Source organism: Camelus bactrianus, chromosome 29, assembly GCF_048773025.1.
Source record: "Camelus bactrianus isolate YW-2024 breed Bactrian camel chromosome 29, ASM4877302v1, whole genome shotgun sequence".
Classification (NCBI taxonomy): domain Eukaryota; kingdom Metazoa; phylum Chordata; class Mammalia; order Artiodactyla; family Camelidae; genus Camelus; species Camelus bactrianus.
In genome coordinates, this window is record NC_133567.1 from 9,010,153 (window position 1) to 9,028,884 (window position 18,732).

General features: G+C 37.2%; 1 long non-coding RNA gene across 1 annotated transcript in view; it reads right to left on the reverse strand.

The window, feature by feature from the left end:
• Nucleotides 1–18,732, reverse strand: part of LOC123613024 (uncharacterized) — a 485,726-nt gene that overhangs the window by 243,469 nt on the left and 223,525 nt on the right. Inside the window, exon 4 of the long non-coding RNA XR_012503154.1 lies at nucleotides 13,578–13,691. This is a non-coding gene — a long non-coding RNA (uncharacterized LOC123613024). The remainder of the gene's footprint in view (nucleotides 1–13,577; nucleotides 13,692–18,732) is intronic.

The following is an 18,732-nucleotide window of genomic DNA, read 5'->3' on the forward strand; positions in this document are numbered from 1 at the left end:
ATAAGGGGCTCATAACCAGAACACATAAAGAACACTTACAACTCAACAATAAAAAGACAAATAAGCTAGGTTAAATATAGGTAAAAGATTTGAATAGACAGTTCTTCAAAGAAGATATGCAAATGGCCAATAAGCACATGAAAAAATCCTCAACGTCATTTGTCATCAGGGAAATGCACAACAAAACCACAAGCTAATAGTCCTTCATGCTTACCAGTTTGGCTATAATCGAAAAGACAATGATGTGTTCGCAAGGGTTTAGAGAAACTGGAATCCTCATACATGCTGGTCAAAATGTAAAATGGTGCAGCTCCTGTGGATTTTTTTTTTGAAAATTCCTCAAAAAGTTAAACCTAGAGTTACCGTATGACCCAGAAATTCCACTCCTAGACATATACCCAAAAGAAATGAAACCATGTGTCCACATAAAAACTTGTACACAGATATTCAGAGCAGCATTATTCAAGATGGCCAAAAAGTGGAAACAACCAAATGTCCATCAACTAATGAATGGGTAAACAAAATGTTTCTTATCCAACTACAGAATAGTACTCAACAATAAAAAGGAATGACGTATTGATACATGCTACAAGAATGAATCTTCAATAGGTTATGCTAAAGTGAATACAGCCAGTCACACACACACACACACACACACACACACACACACACACACACACAAAACCACATATTGTACAATTCTGTTTATATGAAACTTGCAGAATAGGCAAACCCACACAGACGGAAAGTAGATTACTGGTTGTCAGGGGCTAAACAGAGGGAGGAATCAAGAGTGACTATTAATGGGAGCAGGGTTTCTTTAGGGAATGATGAAAATATTCTAAAATTAGATGGCTGCAATGGTTGAACAATTGTGCATATCCTAAAAATCACTGAATTGTAGATTTATAAAAGGGTGGATTTTATGGTATGTGAAGGACATCTCAATAAAGCCGTTATTAAGCACACAGAGGCTTAATCGAAGTCAGAAATTAATTAGACTCAGCTCTTCTATTAATTAGCTGGGTTATTTTGTGGATGGTGGCTTCTTATCAATAATGAATCTAGAAATCTAGAGCCCCATGATCTGGCCAATTATACGGATTCAGTAAGTAAAAATACTGCACTTAAGAGGACGAACGCAACAATCAAACTGAGGGAAACCCTGGCTGTATCACTTAGAGACTGTCTGCCCTTGGCCAAGTTATTAGTCTCTCTGTGCTAAAGTTTGGGGGGATAATAATAGTACCTACCTTATGAGGGTTGTCATGTCTTAACTGAGTTAACATAAGTAAAGCCCTGGGAGCATTTGAAATATTTAGGATCGCAATAGCTAGATGCCAAAAAAGTACTACTTTCTCAAAATTCTGCATCAATTGCCCCAGCACTGTGAATTCCAAACAGTAATTATTAGATTATGATATTTATACTCAGTCCTGAAGACTTTTAATTAGAGACATTAGAAAGTCCTAGTTACTGCACATATACATAAGTAAGCAAGTGATGGTTGCGTTAAGATAAGAACCACTGATGAAATCTGGCCCATCTATGGATGGCGTGTTCATACTAGCAAGAGGCCCCCGAGCAAGGATAGGAAAAAGTATGATTTAGGTATTAAAAATCAATTTGAATCGAAAATATTATTTTGCAATTATGTTTAAAATACTAGAATTTCCTTAGAGTTAAGTTAGTCTTCAAAGCTAACTGCCTAGTTCATAGTGAGTGCTCAACAAAAATGTCTCTGAAACGTTAAAGGGTAACGCACAAGTAATTTTTCAAAACCATTTGATTTGTTCAATTTTTTGGTCCCAAATAGACCTTGTCACTGTACTTTGGTGAAACCATTTTGATAATTAGCTTTTAGACTACAAAATATTCTCATGTACTGTAAGTATTAATGATATGAATAAAAAGCTTTTATTAAGTTATTCCCCCTAATGAGGGGGGAGGAAAAGTACAGGAAGGAAAAGAAAACTGATGACAATCATGTGGTCTGTAAGTGGCGAGGTCAGGAATCAAAACAGCATCTCTCAAATCCTAGGCCGAAGTTCTCTCTGTTGTACCAGTGGATCCCCCAAAACAAAACCATGTAACAAAACCCAACAGTTTCATGGTTCACTCACCACATGATGGTAAATGTCTTTCTAGTAAATCTGTTGAAATACAACGAAGACAAAATGCTATGTAAATTTAGTAGCATTCTTAAATTAATGGTATTTTATTAAGCACATCAGTATCTATATGTATTTGAAAAAAATAATTAATTGAGCAGAGTAGGTGAGCACGGCTACAGCTCATTTAAAACTCTCTTCAGACTTCTCTCACAGTTTTCACCATCCACTCTTCATGCTACAGAACTGATGATCCGTTTGCTGTTTGGGGTTTGGTCTGCCTTTTAGAGGCACTGTCAGCAGTTAGTTACCTTTGAAACAGCCCAAGCACAAAGGCAGCTTGGGCTATTGCTTTTAATCACCAATACCAATTCTTAATGCACCAGGAGGGAATTTCAGAGTTCAGAAGGCCAGCCAGGCTAGTTGTGTGAAGCCTAAAATGAGGCCAGGGTATGGTATTTCCTCTGGGATTTGGGCTGAACATTTTCATTTGTGGCCCCCAAATGACTCCTAGCCTAGAAGATACCTAAGGATTGACTGAGCGGTTCAACAGGGAAGGAAAGAAACATTTCCATTAAACATTCACCATAGCCGGTGATCATATACCTTTTGTGATATGAGTTAGGCATGGCTAAGGGAAAACAATCTTAGTGGATTTCAGTGATTTTTCTCCAATGGCACAGTCATTAAAAACAGAACCAGGATTCTAACCAACCCAGCTCTAAATCCTATGGCCTTTCTACTATAGCATGCTGCTCATCAACAAATCCACCCATAAGGCTCTTTAGGGAACGAATGGGGTAACTTTCTAAGCCTACCCACATTCCTCCTAAATCGAAGCCAGCCTGAAGTCACAGCTGGGTGACTTCAATAAGGGTGTATAACTAATTCTTCCTAGATCAAGGAAGAGAATCCCCCGAGGATCGTCAAGGACAGATTACAGAATTCTGCTGAGAGTTAAAGGCCTGGCCTCCTGCACCGAGTTCAATAATTGAATGTCTTGGATGAACTCACTTGACTTTGGGGTGCTGCAGTTCTCCCAACTATGAAATGAGAATTACCAAATGAAAAATCTGGACCTTCAACCCTTTGCTAAGTAATACACAGACGCTTCTCTGTATGAAATTTCATAAATATCTGAACTCTAAAGAGAACTGTAAGGCAACGAAAAGCAGATTAACATGGCCTAAATTTTGGAGAAGAGCAACATTTTAAAATTTGGCTTAAAGGTAAGGACTTTCTGTTCTAGGGTACTAGAATTAATTTCTCCTTTGGACTAAGCTGCTTTATTCCTGTAATCCAAATTAAAACAATGACATATTTTATACAGTTCAATTACCAAGAAGAAAATAAAAATTGTAACCAAAAATGGTATGTATTTATCACGCCTTAACTAAGAGAGTTATTATTTCTGCAAATGTTATATCACACTTAGAGATACACATTTTGAAGTTTAAATTCTGCAATAGGAGCAACTTCAAACATACGATATAGAAAATGGTAAATAGTATTCAGTTCCTGATGGACTCAGCACTTTATAATATTGGTTTCTGTAGAAATGGAATCAATAATAAATAATCTCAGAACTAAGAAAAGGACAGCTAATGCATAGGTGGTCCCAGAAGAGCAGGCTATACATATCCCCCCTTAGTAAATTAACTTCATCATCCTTCGTTTTATGGGGGAGAAGGGAGCTTTTCTCCTATCTGTTTGATTTTCTTTCATGAGGATATTTACCAATTGCTTTGCCTAGAAATTACTACATAGAGTAATTTTAGTTGTACTTGGGGCTAGCTACTAATGAATCGACATGGCTACTGAGTGACAAGATGAAAGGATTATCCGTGGAAATGTTACATTCTCAAATAGAATATTTTAAAATATACTATCTGTCTATTTCTTGTAAAACACTGTTATACATGGTAATCAGAAATTACTGAGACTCTGGTAATTTTTCGAACATAGAGTTTCTGAGGGCATTGAGTATGTTGTGTAGACCTGGGTTCACGTCAACCACCAGATCTCTTGGTGAATGCCCTTAAATGCTGCCTCAAGGATGCCTTCTTGGTCAAGTTTTTCCACTCCAAATATTACCCCTTTTACAGGGACTTGGTGACCAGAGTTCTTGGCAGAGGGCAAAACGGTGTCTGGGGATCTCACTGGAGCCTTCAGGGAATAGCTGGGGTGGCTCTGGCCATGAAATAGAGTGGGGCAGCTGGCCGGCTCTCCCTTCCCCTTTGTTGATTTTTTTTTTTTTTTTTTTTTTCCTGTGCAGGGTGACATCCCCTCCCTCACATCACCCTTCTCTTGAAATCCTTTCTAATCTGCTTTCATAATACCCAGCTCTTGGGTGGGACAGAACTTTTCTACCCCACCACAAGCACCAACAGGAGCCAGGAACTCTGCTTCTACCTTGTTAAATTAAAAAAAAAAAAAGGAAATGCTCTGACGTTTATGCACACAAACTGCCATGGACTAGCCTGATGATTCTAAAATCCTTTCTATAGGTTTTATACATCGCGTATAAGCTTCCTTTCCTCCATTTATCTCACCTGCCCTTAAAATCTCCAGATAGACAAATGTGGAATTTAGAAAGTAAAAATGATGAAAGCATTTTTATAAGAAATCAAATACTGTTCTTCTTGGAAAACATCCTAAATTAATTCAATAATCAGTTAAAAAAGAAAAGGAGGCCACTTATGGGGATTCATTTTGAAAATAATTGCTTTTTTTTTTTCTATTTTCTAATACAAATCACTCTGAAAACTTTTTGAACAGAGTTCTGCGAAGCATTCTTATTTTACATTAGGCAGGATCACTCTTCATTACTGATATTGATAGTGAATTACTCACTAGCCAAATATGCTGTCAAGGAATTGGTATCTATTAAATATATCTTTATAATAGTATGCATTCTCCTTTAGGGTTAGGAGAATGTTTATTTATTTATGCAGGATCTCTCACTGCAGATGGGACATCCCTTTTCAAGGATTCTCTTGCATAGTGATGATGAGAAAACAAAATTAAAAACAACCAGCACACAGAATGATGGCTTCTCTTTTTTAACACTGGGTACAGCCTATTATGCCTTTTCTTTTTCAATATCCAAAAAAAATATTGGGAGTATAAGAAAAACTACAACTAAAGAGACTATTCAATGAGAAAAGTTTGACCTTTGATTAAATTGCTTCACCTTGCTGGACCTGTTTTCCTCACATGAGAAATAGTTGGCCTTAACTCAATACGAATAAGGAAACGTGTCTCTATATGTAATTAATATAGCATTTGAGATGGTCTTGCACAACACTTGAATGATAATGTACTAAAATTTTAAAGACATTTGTAATTTAGGAGAGTTCAAGCAAGTTCGCAGCTTCAAGGAAGCTTCTGTATCATATTTCCAAGAGGAAATTAGGGTGGGGGATCCATTGCTTTCCCTGGCTGTTAAAGGGATGGGTCTGCTCTCATCTGCAGCAGTGGAGTCCCACGCCTGTGCAAGATATGGATTTGCAGATCTGCATTACAATGCCTTACACATGACCTTTGACAGTCTATTAGGATGTCTTTGGAATTAGGCCCATAGAACAAAGATATGGTTCCTAATTTATTCATTGCTTTAGAAAAAAAAAGAGAGAGAAAGAAAAAAAAATCTTTGGATTGTAGAGATGTCTAGAAATTATTTCAAATCAGATATTCTTTTTTATCTTTAACAATGGTTTCTCCTTGAACCATAAGCTTTCGTGTACCTAGGATGTCCTGAGGTTACCAGGATACAAAATTTCCCCTAAGCCAATTAGAACTCCCAATCCTGATTAACTGAAAGAGGTCAGATACTAACAGCTTTCTTTCTCTAGTGCTACAAACACCGTAACAAATATATGTTTACTTTTACAGAACCATACATTTGCTTATGTCATTAAGTAAATTTATTATAATTCCAATAGGAAAAGAACTGCAAAAAGAGGTTTTCCTTTACCTAAATATAGAGTAAAAATGCAAACCGGGAAATGTTTCTTTGTTCTTCTAAGATTTAGTGTGTTTGTTCTTAATATAAAGGTATAAATGGGCAATGTTCTTTTACAAGGTTTAAATAAGGTTTTTAAATTATCTGTGAATATAAATATTATGATATGCTTGTATAATTCTGCATAGTTGTCAAAATAGGGTATTTCATACAGTAAACAATAAAAATGTAAGCTATTAAGAGAGTTAAAATCCACCACTCTTTCGAGCATACCTTCACAAACATACAAGCAAGATGACGAAATCTTAGCGATGGGACACATCTGCCTGCATTGACAAGCCGGAGGTCCTGAGCCTTCTGCAGAAGGGTCTTGCTAAATTAACTTAAAGGCTTCCCAAGGTGCTTCAGTCACTTCACCGATTGCCTCCCTTTTTTTTTTTCTCCCCCTTCTCTTTTTAGCATCACAGTTTTTGAGAGGATAAGCCAGCTCTAATTGGGCACTGGAAATTCTGTTGGTACCAGCACCCAGCAAGGATTAGGGAAGGTGTCAGTGAAAGAAAAAAAGAAAAGATTAAAATAGACAAACTGAATTTCTTAAAATAAGGCGGCTATATCTCTTCTGTGAATCACTTAAGAACAATGTGGAGAGTGTTGTGGATGACTTGCTTAGGCCAATGAACAAAAAAACAAGGTACTGGAATGCATTCACCATCTCAGTCCTGGCCGTGACGTCACATGGAGGGAGAAGACCTTCACCAGCTCGCCTGCAGACTCAGGCTTCATGACGTCAGCAGAAGGCCTCGAGCAATTTATAGCATTTTGTTTACGCTGGAGCCATTTGATATGTATTAATACATGCAGCGGCAGCTGTCTCTTTTACAAGACAAGTGTGCTCACAGGAGCTCTCTCCCCCAAACCGAGAACATGAGCACACTCTAATAGCAAAAGAGGCAGCTGCTGTTGCATGAATTAATACGTTATAAGTTACTCTCTCATTTGTTATTCTTTTTTAAAAATCCCACTCTATTTTAAAAATAAAAATGATCTAGGTTATAAAAGAAATGAAAATTCTGCAGACAACTCATATGTTGGTAGATAACAATGAAAAACATTATGTCAATTTTATTCTGTTTTTAGGGATCGATTCATTTGTATACCAAAATAAAAAAAATTTGAAGTATTTATTATTTTCAGAATTGAGGCATCTGGTGCCTTTGAAATGCTCAAAGCAGTAGAAGAGAAGAAAAGGGGTTTCCTAATTCTAGTCCTGACACAAGACTAAGAGAAGATTTGTTCAATAGGTTATATACACAAGAGCAGAAACAGAAATTAGCATTAGTACTTTATTTACTCCAATCACCTTCTCAACAGAAAAATACTATTTTTATAAACATTTAAATAAGTATTGAAATTGATACATAATCTACCTATGAGTTGGGAATAGTTAAATTTAATATCTACCCTTGGAAATATTTTAAGAACTTAAGTAACTTAGTGATTCCTGACTCAGAATATAACACTTACCCACTCTGCAGCCGAAGGAGTCAAAGAGTTGTTTTTTTATATTGTCTGTCTTTAAGTCAAAACACAGCTCAGCTATATCTGTCTATATACATTCTACTTTATGACATAAAAATACTAATAGCAAAAGCAATTAATGCAATTAAACTCCAACATTTCTAAATAATCAAGATACTTAAGATGATAGAAATTTTCATTTTGTTTGGGGTTTGTTTAATTTATTGTCTGTTCATTTATTGTTTTAATAAACTGGTTTTTAGAAAGCTGAGAAAGAAATTCTTTTTAGGCAAATGGAGAGTTGGTTCCATTTCCTTGATTCCTTTCAATTCCATTTTATAATTTCCTGTTCTTCCCGGCACTAAGGTTACATTTCCATTTTGTAAATATTGTACTGTGTAAATCTTAGACTTCTAATTTTATGCATTACTTTATCATTGTAAAATATCTGCAAATGAGTTTTCTGTTTATCTAGGAATCTTAAGTATTTAATATCTTTTTTTTTATGTTATGCTAGCTCTGTTAACAATATGGCTCATTATTTAATTCAGAAAGACTTTAAAAGGTGCGAGGTTTGTAACGGACAGAGCTATAGTGATTTGCATTGACCTAATTAGTTCATTTACACGTTGACCTTTAAAGCCAGTGAAGCTTTGTAAACCCAACTCGTGTTTGTAACTACTGCACTGAAGGGATGTGGAAAATGGGACAGAAAACAGGGTAAGGATGATAAAGAAATACCGATGATAAACTAAGGGGAAAACAAAATTAAAGTCATGGACCACCATCTTAATGAATTATATACAAAATCACCTTAAAAGGTGATGCATTTTCATATAAACTTTTCAGAGTGGCCAGTCAACCAACTGGACCTTTCTAATTGCTTATTTTTAAGTAATAGTGGAAAAATAAGTATTTAAGCATCCAAGTTACAGTAGAATTTCATGTATGACATCTAAATTTCTTGAATTATAAACAAGCACTCTGAATTCACTAAATTCTCATAGACTTTGCAAGGACACACTCAAAATTCAAAATCTTACAGAAAATTTGAACATGTGCACTTTTTTAAAAAAATGGTACAGTCTTATACCATTTGAAAAGACACAAAATAAATTTTGCAGTGGATCCAGCAGGAAACTGATCTGGACAGATGAGTTGCAATGAATTCCCATGTCTGAGTTACCAGGAATGGCTGCGTTCAGCCACGCCTCAGAATGCATGCCGCTCCACCCTTCTCTGCTGGCCAATCTTCCATTTAACTGTTTTTTTTTTTTTTTTTTTTTTTTCAGCCTCCCTCATTCACCTCTCACTCCTGCCCTTTTTGCCTACTTTTTCACTGAAACTCCCATCCCAGTCAACCTCCCCTCCACCTCCAGCCACAGACTTTCCACAAAATGCCCTTCTTCCAGCAGTTCTAGGCTGTTGGGTCATCCTCATGGGCTCTCAGTCTTGCTCCCCACGTGACCCTCTCAGTCAGGGCTGCCTCTCCTCCTGCTCCCCACGTTCCACAGCAGCTGAGGAACGAGGGGCAGCCTGGGAAAGAACAGCCAGAATCCTTCTTGTTGCCCCCAGCCCTGCCTCCTTCATAATAATACAGCTCATGTGACGTTCACACTCCTGTGAATATAGGACACCCTGTGTTTCCATGTCATTATCATATGCTGTTTCTCTAGTCACTTTCCAGAATTCAGTGAAAGGCTGAACAACTCACTCGATCTTTCTCTTCAGCTCTCTTCTTGGGCCAGTTTAGATTCTATGTGGATTACTCAAAAACTTAGACTGAATTCCTGGACCTCCTCAATTTAAGTGCTTTTTGTCTGACTATTTCAGCCACACCTTCTCGTGGTCTTATTCTGGAATTTGTCAACACCCAAAACTGCTCTGTGGCTAAACTCTTAAGCTCTGCTTTCCAACTCCACATACTTCATGCTCTTCAAACTCTTGGTGAGCATCTCCATTCCTATAGCTTCAACTTTGAACTAGGCTTAATTTTCCCCCTCAGTTCTACTAGCCTGGAGACATTTTAACTTGGATGCCCCAGGAGCACTTAAAATGTATCTGAACCCTTGTGAAATTCTATGTGAAGGGGAACTTGTTGGAAATGAAATTTCTGGGGATCTTCCCAGGACCTGGTAAATCAGAAACATAGGTTGATTTGGATACATGCCAAAGTCTGAGATTATGTTTTCAGCATCATATGCATGTTAGTGTCATTTTTCCACTTCTAATACCTGCCTCTACTTTCCTTTCCATAAAAATTATTCTCCTGTATTTCAAAGCTCAAATAAATATTATCATCTCTCTGAAGCCTTCCTTGTTCTTCCAGTAGCATCTAGTTGCTAATTCTGCTCACCAGTCCCTTCTCTGAACTCCCAAAGGGTGAACTTCTTTACAAAGTGTCAGTGGCGCTCGCAGCAAACCATCAGTAAGTTACAATAACGATGCATACTTATCCCCCTCTCATTCAGCCCATGCCTAGTTATAATCCTGATTTACCACCTCACTGAAATGGTTGTTCTAAGGTCACCAGTGCTTACCCAAATTTACCAAGTCCCCTGGACAGCTTGCATTTGTTTAATCCCTGACTTCTTTGGAGCCATCCTGCATGCTTGGCCACACCCTCCTTCGTGAAAATCTTTGCCTCTTGGGCTTCCATGATGATGTCCTCTCCTGGTTTCCCTCTTAACTCCGTAGCCACTCCTCCCTGATCTCTTCTCCAGATTCTAACTCCTCCATTTTCCTCTGCAATGTGGTTTCTCCTGATGAATTAATTCTTAGTTCTTTCTTTGTTTCACTCAGTGTACTCCCTCACTTAACATACTCTTAGTTTAAGAACCATCCAAGACCCCTAATCTGTGTCTCCAACTTAGCGCTCTCAGAGGCCTGACAGAAACATCTAACCATCTGGTAGATATCTCCATCGTGATGCCTCCACCAGCACCTCACACTTAATATACCAGATTCATATTTTTCATCTCCCCTCCTGTATTCTGGAAATCTTGGCTTTATCGTAAGTTCCTCCTGTTAACTCATCACATCTCCAATTTGAAACATCTTTTAAGTCCAAGAAATGAAAATTTTGTGTCTCTGTGTGCACTTTTTCCAGTAATTCAGTGTTCATTGTCTCATTCAGGCTTCAGCACTGTTCATCCCCTAGAGGGTCGACTCTTTTTTTTAGCGCAGCTGCCATCTTCAGCCCCCTTCTCAATCTTTCTTTCACAATGTTTCAAAGTGATTTTTCAAAACTACAAATCAGATCATGACATTTCTTTCTTAAAACCCATTAGGAACTTCCCATATCTTCAGAATACAATGCCTTAGCTTATCACTTTAGATCCAAAATGGACTATCTCCCACTGATCTAAGCTTATCATCTGCAAAGCTTTGTTCAAAGATGTCACTTTCTTTCAAATCTCCATGTGTCCCTTTGTCCTGTTCTTTATCTAACTAATACATACTCCCACTTGAGAAGTACGCCTGGATATCCCTCCAGTGTCTTATTTTATTCTTCTTCTATGCTTCCACAGCATGTTAGGTATAATTTTGTCATAGTTTTCCATGTTCCTCTAATTTCTTTTCCCTGCTCCCAGACTGAGATCTCTTCATTAAGACATTACAGCCCTAATTCCTAGCAGAGTGCCGGCTTCCTAGAAAAATTTATCAGATGTTTACTGAATGAATGAAGACGTAGTGCAGCAATGCTCTCTTAAGATAGAGCTATAAAGCTTTCTAAAAGACAAGTAATGCCCAGGACACTATGTTCACTAAGGTAATTAATTAGTAGCCATATCAATGATTTCTGTTCAATTTATTAAACAAATATATGATCCCAAATATTACAAGATTAAAATGTGCTGATTGTCTGTATTTTGAGATGTGGATTAGAATGAGGGAATTTTAAGACTTGTTTAAGAGGCTTAAATTTTGTATTTCATCATGTTGTTTCAACAAAAGTGTACTACAAGCTTTAGTAATTGGTAATAGTTCATTGTTACAAATAAGCACTCAACACTGAGGCCAAAGCACTAATGTATCAAGGTTAAAGGCAAGCTCTGATCGAGAAGAAACCATTGTGTGTGTGTGTGTGTGTGTGTGTGTGTGTGTGTATTTGTCTGCCTTCAGTAAAGCTGAAACTTAACAAGTATTCTAAGAACAAGTATCCATGTAATTGAAAACAGAGATTGCACTTGCATGAAACGCTGGTGATGCCCCCTCGGTGATGGAGTTCGTGAAAGTCTAACAGGGCCCCACCTCGCCCCCTGCGCTACCTAGAAAAGAAGTTGTGAGAAGAGTCTCATGGTTAAAGTCTGTCCCCTTTCCAACTGCCAGCAATGAGTATATTTAAATTTCTCACTTGTACTTGGAACAGGGCTACGGATTAAATAGATACAAATCAGCCAATATTTATGGTACTTTTTGGCTACTGAGAATTTAACAGTGAAAAAAAAATTGTTAAGAACACAATCCTCATTGTAACATGGAAAACAGGACTTGACTGAATAACTAATGCTAAATCACATACTTGATTATTTCCTAGAGCTAGTGTGTTTCTAGGACCACCTGTCCATTACCTACCTGTACTCCAGGTTGGTCATCTGACTCACACATCACACCAAGGGGGTCAAATGTGTGAATACTCAGCCACTTAAGTTGTAACAAAATCTTGCTATATGTCCTGTTTTGTAGATATTTACCCACAAAGTTTTAGCAAGACTTAAACTTGTGCTTTCTCACTTTATTAGAGAAATGATAAATCATTAGATTCTTTCTTACCATTGAGTATCACCTCTTTAATAGATTCAGAGGTAAGGAGCAAAGAGCAGTGATTCCAGTACTGGAAACTAGGACATATAGAAAGAGGAAGAGATGCAGTAAAGCTAATGTGCATCCACATTAACCTCTTCTTACTTTGCAAAATGGGTAACCCATTCCCTGATTTGGGACTGCTTTTTTTCCTGAGTTCATGATGCCCAGAATGCCCCTGAGTTCAGAGAAGCATCTTGTATAAGTGTCCCACTGGTCTCCAAAAGGTGGAAGTCTCTGTATGAGTGATTACAGAAGTTCAAATAGAATTTTTAAAAAGTCAGCCCTTCTCTGGGCAGGGGGGAGGCTCTCTCAAAGGTCAGTTTCTTCATGCTCAAGTTTGTAAAGACCTCTTCATTACACCTTCTGGTTATATTTAGCACTTCTATGCGGTAATATTAAACCAAAACAGGATAAAAACAAATTTCAAGTACAAGACCTTTACAGTCAGGATCACCAACTTTATACTCAAGGCTATAAAAAGCAAACTCAGTTGTTATTTTGTCTCTCATATCCTTAGACCATGAATACTAAATAAACACAGTAAACAGGTGGATGTGGTATACTATGGCATTGATTCAAAATATACTCTTTCACTAAAAGTAAATAGCTACATATTAACAATGTACAACCCTGGAACTCCTTCTAATGGGAGTTCTGAACACGGTAGAAAGGAGACCACTCTAATAGCTATGGGGACTACTGAATTCCTACGTGACACCCACCACCACAACCAGTCTGCAAGGAAAACGAATGCTTGGAAATAGACCCCACAATTGGAAGGGTCCAGATTTCTCAGGGTTTTAACTCTAGAATTAATTCATGGCATTTTCTTCTGAAAGAAAAGGCCTCGAAATGGTTATATCCATTGGATACATCGTGGGAAATACATCAACAGGACTTCAGTTCGGGACAATGCAGTCAAATTAACTAGAGGAGAAGAGCAAAGGAATCCCAGCCGTCTCCCTGCTCAGCCCACAGAATCATTTCTTCATTGGCCACACTTCCTCTTATCCACTTCCCTTTCACAGACTTTTTTTTTTTTATAATTGCTCTTGTCATGTGGGTACTGCTTCAGAGGGGGCGCAGAAAATAATGGAAATGAAGTTAGACCCAGTCACATCGCAGTTGGTTGGTAGCTCCAGATTTCAATGGGGAATGAGGTTAAAATCACTTACCTTAAAATGAGTCTTGCTAATTAACTGTAAAATTTAATTGTCCATGCTTTTCCAGCTCCCAGTTACCAAGGCTAAACAAAGGTTTGTTGTATTTCTTTGATTATCCATTTCTTCCTGTTGGGGGAGGAGAAGAAAAAAGGCACATTTGCATTTTAAATTTCAAAAAATTATAATAACCCTCTTAAACCTTTATAAGTATCTTTTTAAATATAGCACCCCAGCAGCTATAAACTCAAAGTAAAAAAATAAAAAGTAAAAACTCCCTGCAAATAAATACTTTTTCCCCAATAGGCAATGTTCTACTTATAATTTTTTATTCATATATCAAATATATGGTCTTTAGTTATTCTTTTTTAAATTTTATTTATTATTATTATTTGCAGGAGAGAACAGTTTACTTATTTACTTACTTTTGGAGGAGGTACTGGGGATTGAACCCAGAACTTTGTATATGCTAAGCAGGCATTCTAATACTTGAGCTACACCCTCCCTCTAGTTGTTCTTAAGCCCTAAAAATCTGTCCTACTAAAGTCTTACTTGGCCCAGAAAAAAAAAAAAAATTAAGCCATCAACTTTACTTCTGGAAATCTTATGTAATTCTTAAAATATCACAATCAGTTTAATTTTTGAGGAGCCATTAGTAAATAAATAAAATGAATTTAAAATACTCATTCAGTGATCCATTGTCTAAGTAAGCTATTGACCAAGCTACTAGCATCTGATACTCAAACAGGCAGCCCTTGAACACGTTACAAATGAACCCAACCAAGCAATTGGGTTTTCAGCTGTACAAACTGCTAGAGGCCAAGTCAACACAGGAAGTAAAGAATATTCCATTCTGTTGTTGTAGGAGCTAGTCAGGAGGAATGCTGGAGATACCGGATGGTATTCAATTCAATTCTGTTTAATTCAATTCAACACATATTCAGCACCTCCTGTCTGTAGCGGCCGAAAGGGTGGATCACATTTGATGTTTGGAAAAGACTTGGAAATCACCTAGTCCATTGGGCTTCAAGCTGCCTTCCAAGGCAGTGCCTGCAGAGCCCAGAGAGAGGTGACGGGAAGGTGAGACCCAGCGGGTGCTGAATCAGCTCCCTTCCCTCTTCAGCAGAAGATGCTTTGCTTTTAACTGTTTTATATATCGCAGTACCAAATAATACTTTAATTCTAAAAATATTATTGTTACTTTAAAAAGGTTTGAACAATCTCTTATTTAGCCCATTCCCCAAAACGTACAGATGAGGAAACAGAGACAGACAGAGTTAAGTCACTGATGAGGTATTCATAAATACTTAATGGCAAAATTAGAAGCTCCTTTTCAGCACAGTTTTCAAGTCACCACAGAGTCACAGAGCCTAGATCAGTGCCTTGTAAGTGTTAAGAGTTTAAAAAAGATTTGCAGTGATGATATAGGAAAATATATATATATAAAATGTTATATATATCAGTTATATCCAAGAGATTCTATCTTCTTCCTTAAAGCACATTGCAAGAGTCTCATTTACAGAAAACACACAATGGAAACATTATATCAATTATATATATTCTCAGGCTCATTCCAAGCCTTAGGAGAGGTAAAATGAAGGGCATGAAACAAGTATAGAATATGAGATCAAAAGTTTAAATTTAATGGGAAAGCAAAGAGAAAACCTCCAAGAGAAAATAAGGAATCGTGTGGGTATTGGTTGCACTGCAAATGGAATGGAGAATAATGAAATGAGGACTGAAAGACAAAGTGAGGGCAGAGATGGGGACAAGAATAAGAAAAATAATTTATTTCAGGAGGAAAATAATATTAATGTCCATAATAATAATAATGACCAAAATGTAAGTGAATATCAGATATGCACATGTCAACACATTATCTAGAAAATTTCTAATTCAGCCACTTTTAGTCAAAAGTGTGATTTGATTCAACAACTATTTGGCGTCTACTAATTTATCATGCTTACTTTGTTAAGATAATGAACAAAGTAAATAGAAAGCCCACTTCCCAAAGTATTTGTCTTTATGTGTTATCATATGTTTAAGATACTTTGTATAACAACCACTTTAATGATCTAGTAGCTGTAAAACATGCACATTCTGCTATTTTCCAGTTGAAACGGACATGCACAGCACCCGATTCTGCTAGAGGTGGACCTTTGTGATGTATTTGGCTGGATGGCAGACGTACTTGGTATCTAAAGAACGAAGGAAAGCTCTATGACTCATGCTGGGATGTTGGACCTCGGACTTTCACCTCATTAGCCTGAGCTAAGTAGCTTCATTTCCCTACAGGGACCTATGGAGAAACTAAAAATACACCCTAAATTTTTTCGCAGGCTTCAAAGAACAAGAACACCGTCATAAGTATGCATAATTCAAAGCAACCTAAAGGAAATTTGGTATGTTATTCACAGTTTGCAAATCCTAGATGTCAAACTATCATGAAGTAACAAATAGGAAGATAAATAAATATGGTTTATTATTGACCCCCACCCATTCTCTCACCTTGGCATCAGCCAAACCGCCTGTCTACCTGACCTCTACCACTTCGGTAGATGTTTCTATGGTTGCTGATAAAAATAATTATTTTCAGTTCTTCTAGTTACCCACCTTTCACCTTGAGATGGTCTTGTTCCGAAATACACAGAGGAGGTAAATAAGATGGTAACAAAATATTAACACTAAAGGTGGTACCAGAACAATGATGTGAAATATAAGGAAAAGGTATTTTAAAAATAAAAAAATGACAGTTTTAATTCTAGGTTTATATAATCTGAATCGTAGAGGAACATTAAAATGAAATGTTACACCTGATGAACATAATGCAGCAAGGGGAATTCAAATACGCATTGCAATATATTAGCTTACACTATGGGGGAAAAAGCAAAAGAAAAATTATGAGCATCACAAAGGCACAAAGCTCACTTTAAGTAACTGAAAACAATTGACGAAAGTTACTCGTAATTATTGCAACTCTATTTCTCAGTGGGTGATCATGCCTTGGTGGCCTATTTTGTATAAAGCCAGATTGATATTTAACACCACTGTAGTGACACGTCTTGTTAAAGATGGAGTGTAACAGAATTGTCCAGAAAGTTTCTTCAAATTACAAACCTTTGTTTTTATCTGAGGCATCCCATTCAGCTACTCATTTGTCACAGAGCAGCAATTTTTAAATATGTTACATTGTGTCATAACAACATGATCCTTTGTTGTAGAGGAACAGGTATATAGTCCACTGGAGAGGAATTCTTTATGAAACTATATGGTATTTCCCCACCTATCTCTAGTTCAAACTTTTAAATAAGAGTTTGATAAATCCTCTTGAATCAAGAAAACATTTTTCTAATATCTTTCAGGAGACTTTTAATTTCCTATATTTCCACAGTTCTCTAGCCAACAGCCCAGATAATAAAATCTATGTTCATTAAATTCATGGCACCAAGTTGGGCATACGGTCTAATACTTTGAGAGACAGAATTATCATTTCAAATGATCTCAGCACCTTGTAGAGATCAGAAACAAAAGGTAAAAAGAGAAATTCAAATTCAGAAGGCAAACCCCATTCCATACAAGCAGATGTGAGCACGGGGGATAAGTGGACAGGGGATGATTCTGGTAGAACTTTAGCCATGGTGCTGGAGAATTAGGAACTGAACAATACGGTAATGAATGCAGGAATCATTGAGCAATCTGTTATTGCACCTGGGCAGGGTTGGGGCTTCCATATCAAGATGATATTGGAAAGTTCATCCTTTAGAGAAGTATCTAGACCAAGGGGTGGCTAAATGCAGCCTGAATGCCAAATCCAGTCTACTCCCTGCTTTGTAAGTAAATAAAGTTTTATTGGAATACAGTCACACTCATTCATTTCTGTACTGTCTTTGGCTACCTTTATGTCAAAATACTGGAACTGAGCAATTGTTACTGATTGTATGTCTCACAAAGTACTTATTTGCAACCTGGCCCTTTACAGAATAAGCTTTTCAGTCCTTGGTCTAAACAATGCATATGCATCAACATTATCTTTGGGAAAACAGGCTTGGTAAATTTTCAAAACTGTTCCAATGACAAGATTCCACCTACAGAAGCACTTCATCGTTCATTTTGCTACAGCATTCCTCTATTTCACTTCATAAATTTCAGATTTTCTCTTCCTTCATATAACACAAAAGAGATATGTCTTACTGAGCCAAGAGCATTAACTTTGTGATAAGTTCTGAATGATCTTTAGTTGGAGTCTCTCTTCTATAATTCTTGTCATTATCCCAGTCAATTCTAGCATTTGTGTAGATGATACATTCAACATTACAGCCTCAAAACTCCTTGACTTAACTTATCTCCCAAACTCTTGCTCACCTCTTCTGAGACATTTTTGCTCATTTACAAGATAGAAATGACCTTCTTCCCTCATCCGGGTTAGTCATGCACTTCTGCGGTAACTCTGGATTTTGCTACCCCTTGTGTCTGTCCCATCTCTGGAATATTTCACTCCACTATTTTACACTCAGGTCACAACTTATATCCTCCTGTTTTCTCAGTCCCTCATTTTCACTTCTTTGGCTCACAACTCCCTAAGACATAAAATACATTTAGATCCTCTATTCTTTTCCAGTCTCTCATCCTTCGTAGCCTCCAGTATCACGTCTCCTCCTGTCTTGCACAGACATCACACTCCACCATAAAATATTTACCACCAAATGTCAGTTTGCCACATTCACCACAAATCCTCACTCTGGAGTCAATTCAAACACCTACCTGCTGGGGATGGGCACCAAAGACAGCCTCTGTAAGAATGGACCCAGCGGACGGGCAACAGATTTGGGGGACAGATGATATAGTAGGCGTATTTTTTTTTCTCTAACCAACTAATCCTCCGTGTCCGAAGTTTGTTACTGTTAGTCTACTAATAACATGGGTGGTAAATTCAGATTCATCGTTGACTCTTTCCATACTCTTACTGATTAAATTAAGTGGTTGCAAAGTACTATCAATATTGACATTGGTTGATTCCTTTGTGTTTCCCCTGTTATCAGTGAAATTGAAGGTTTTATCACTTAATATTTAAATCATTGCAAAATATTCTAATTCATTGCCTTTTCCTTGCCTCCTACCCAACAATGCCAGATTCGATTTCTTAAGGTAATACCTTGTTCATACCTCTGTA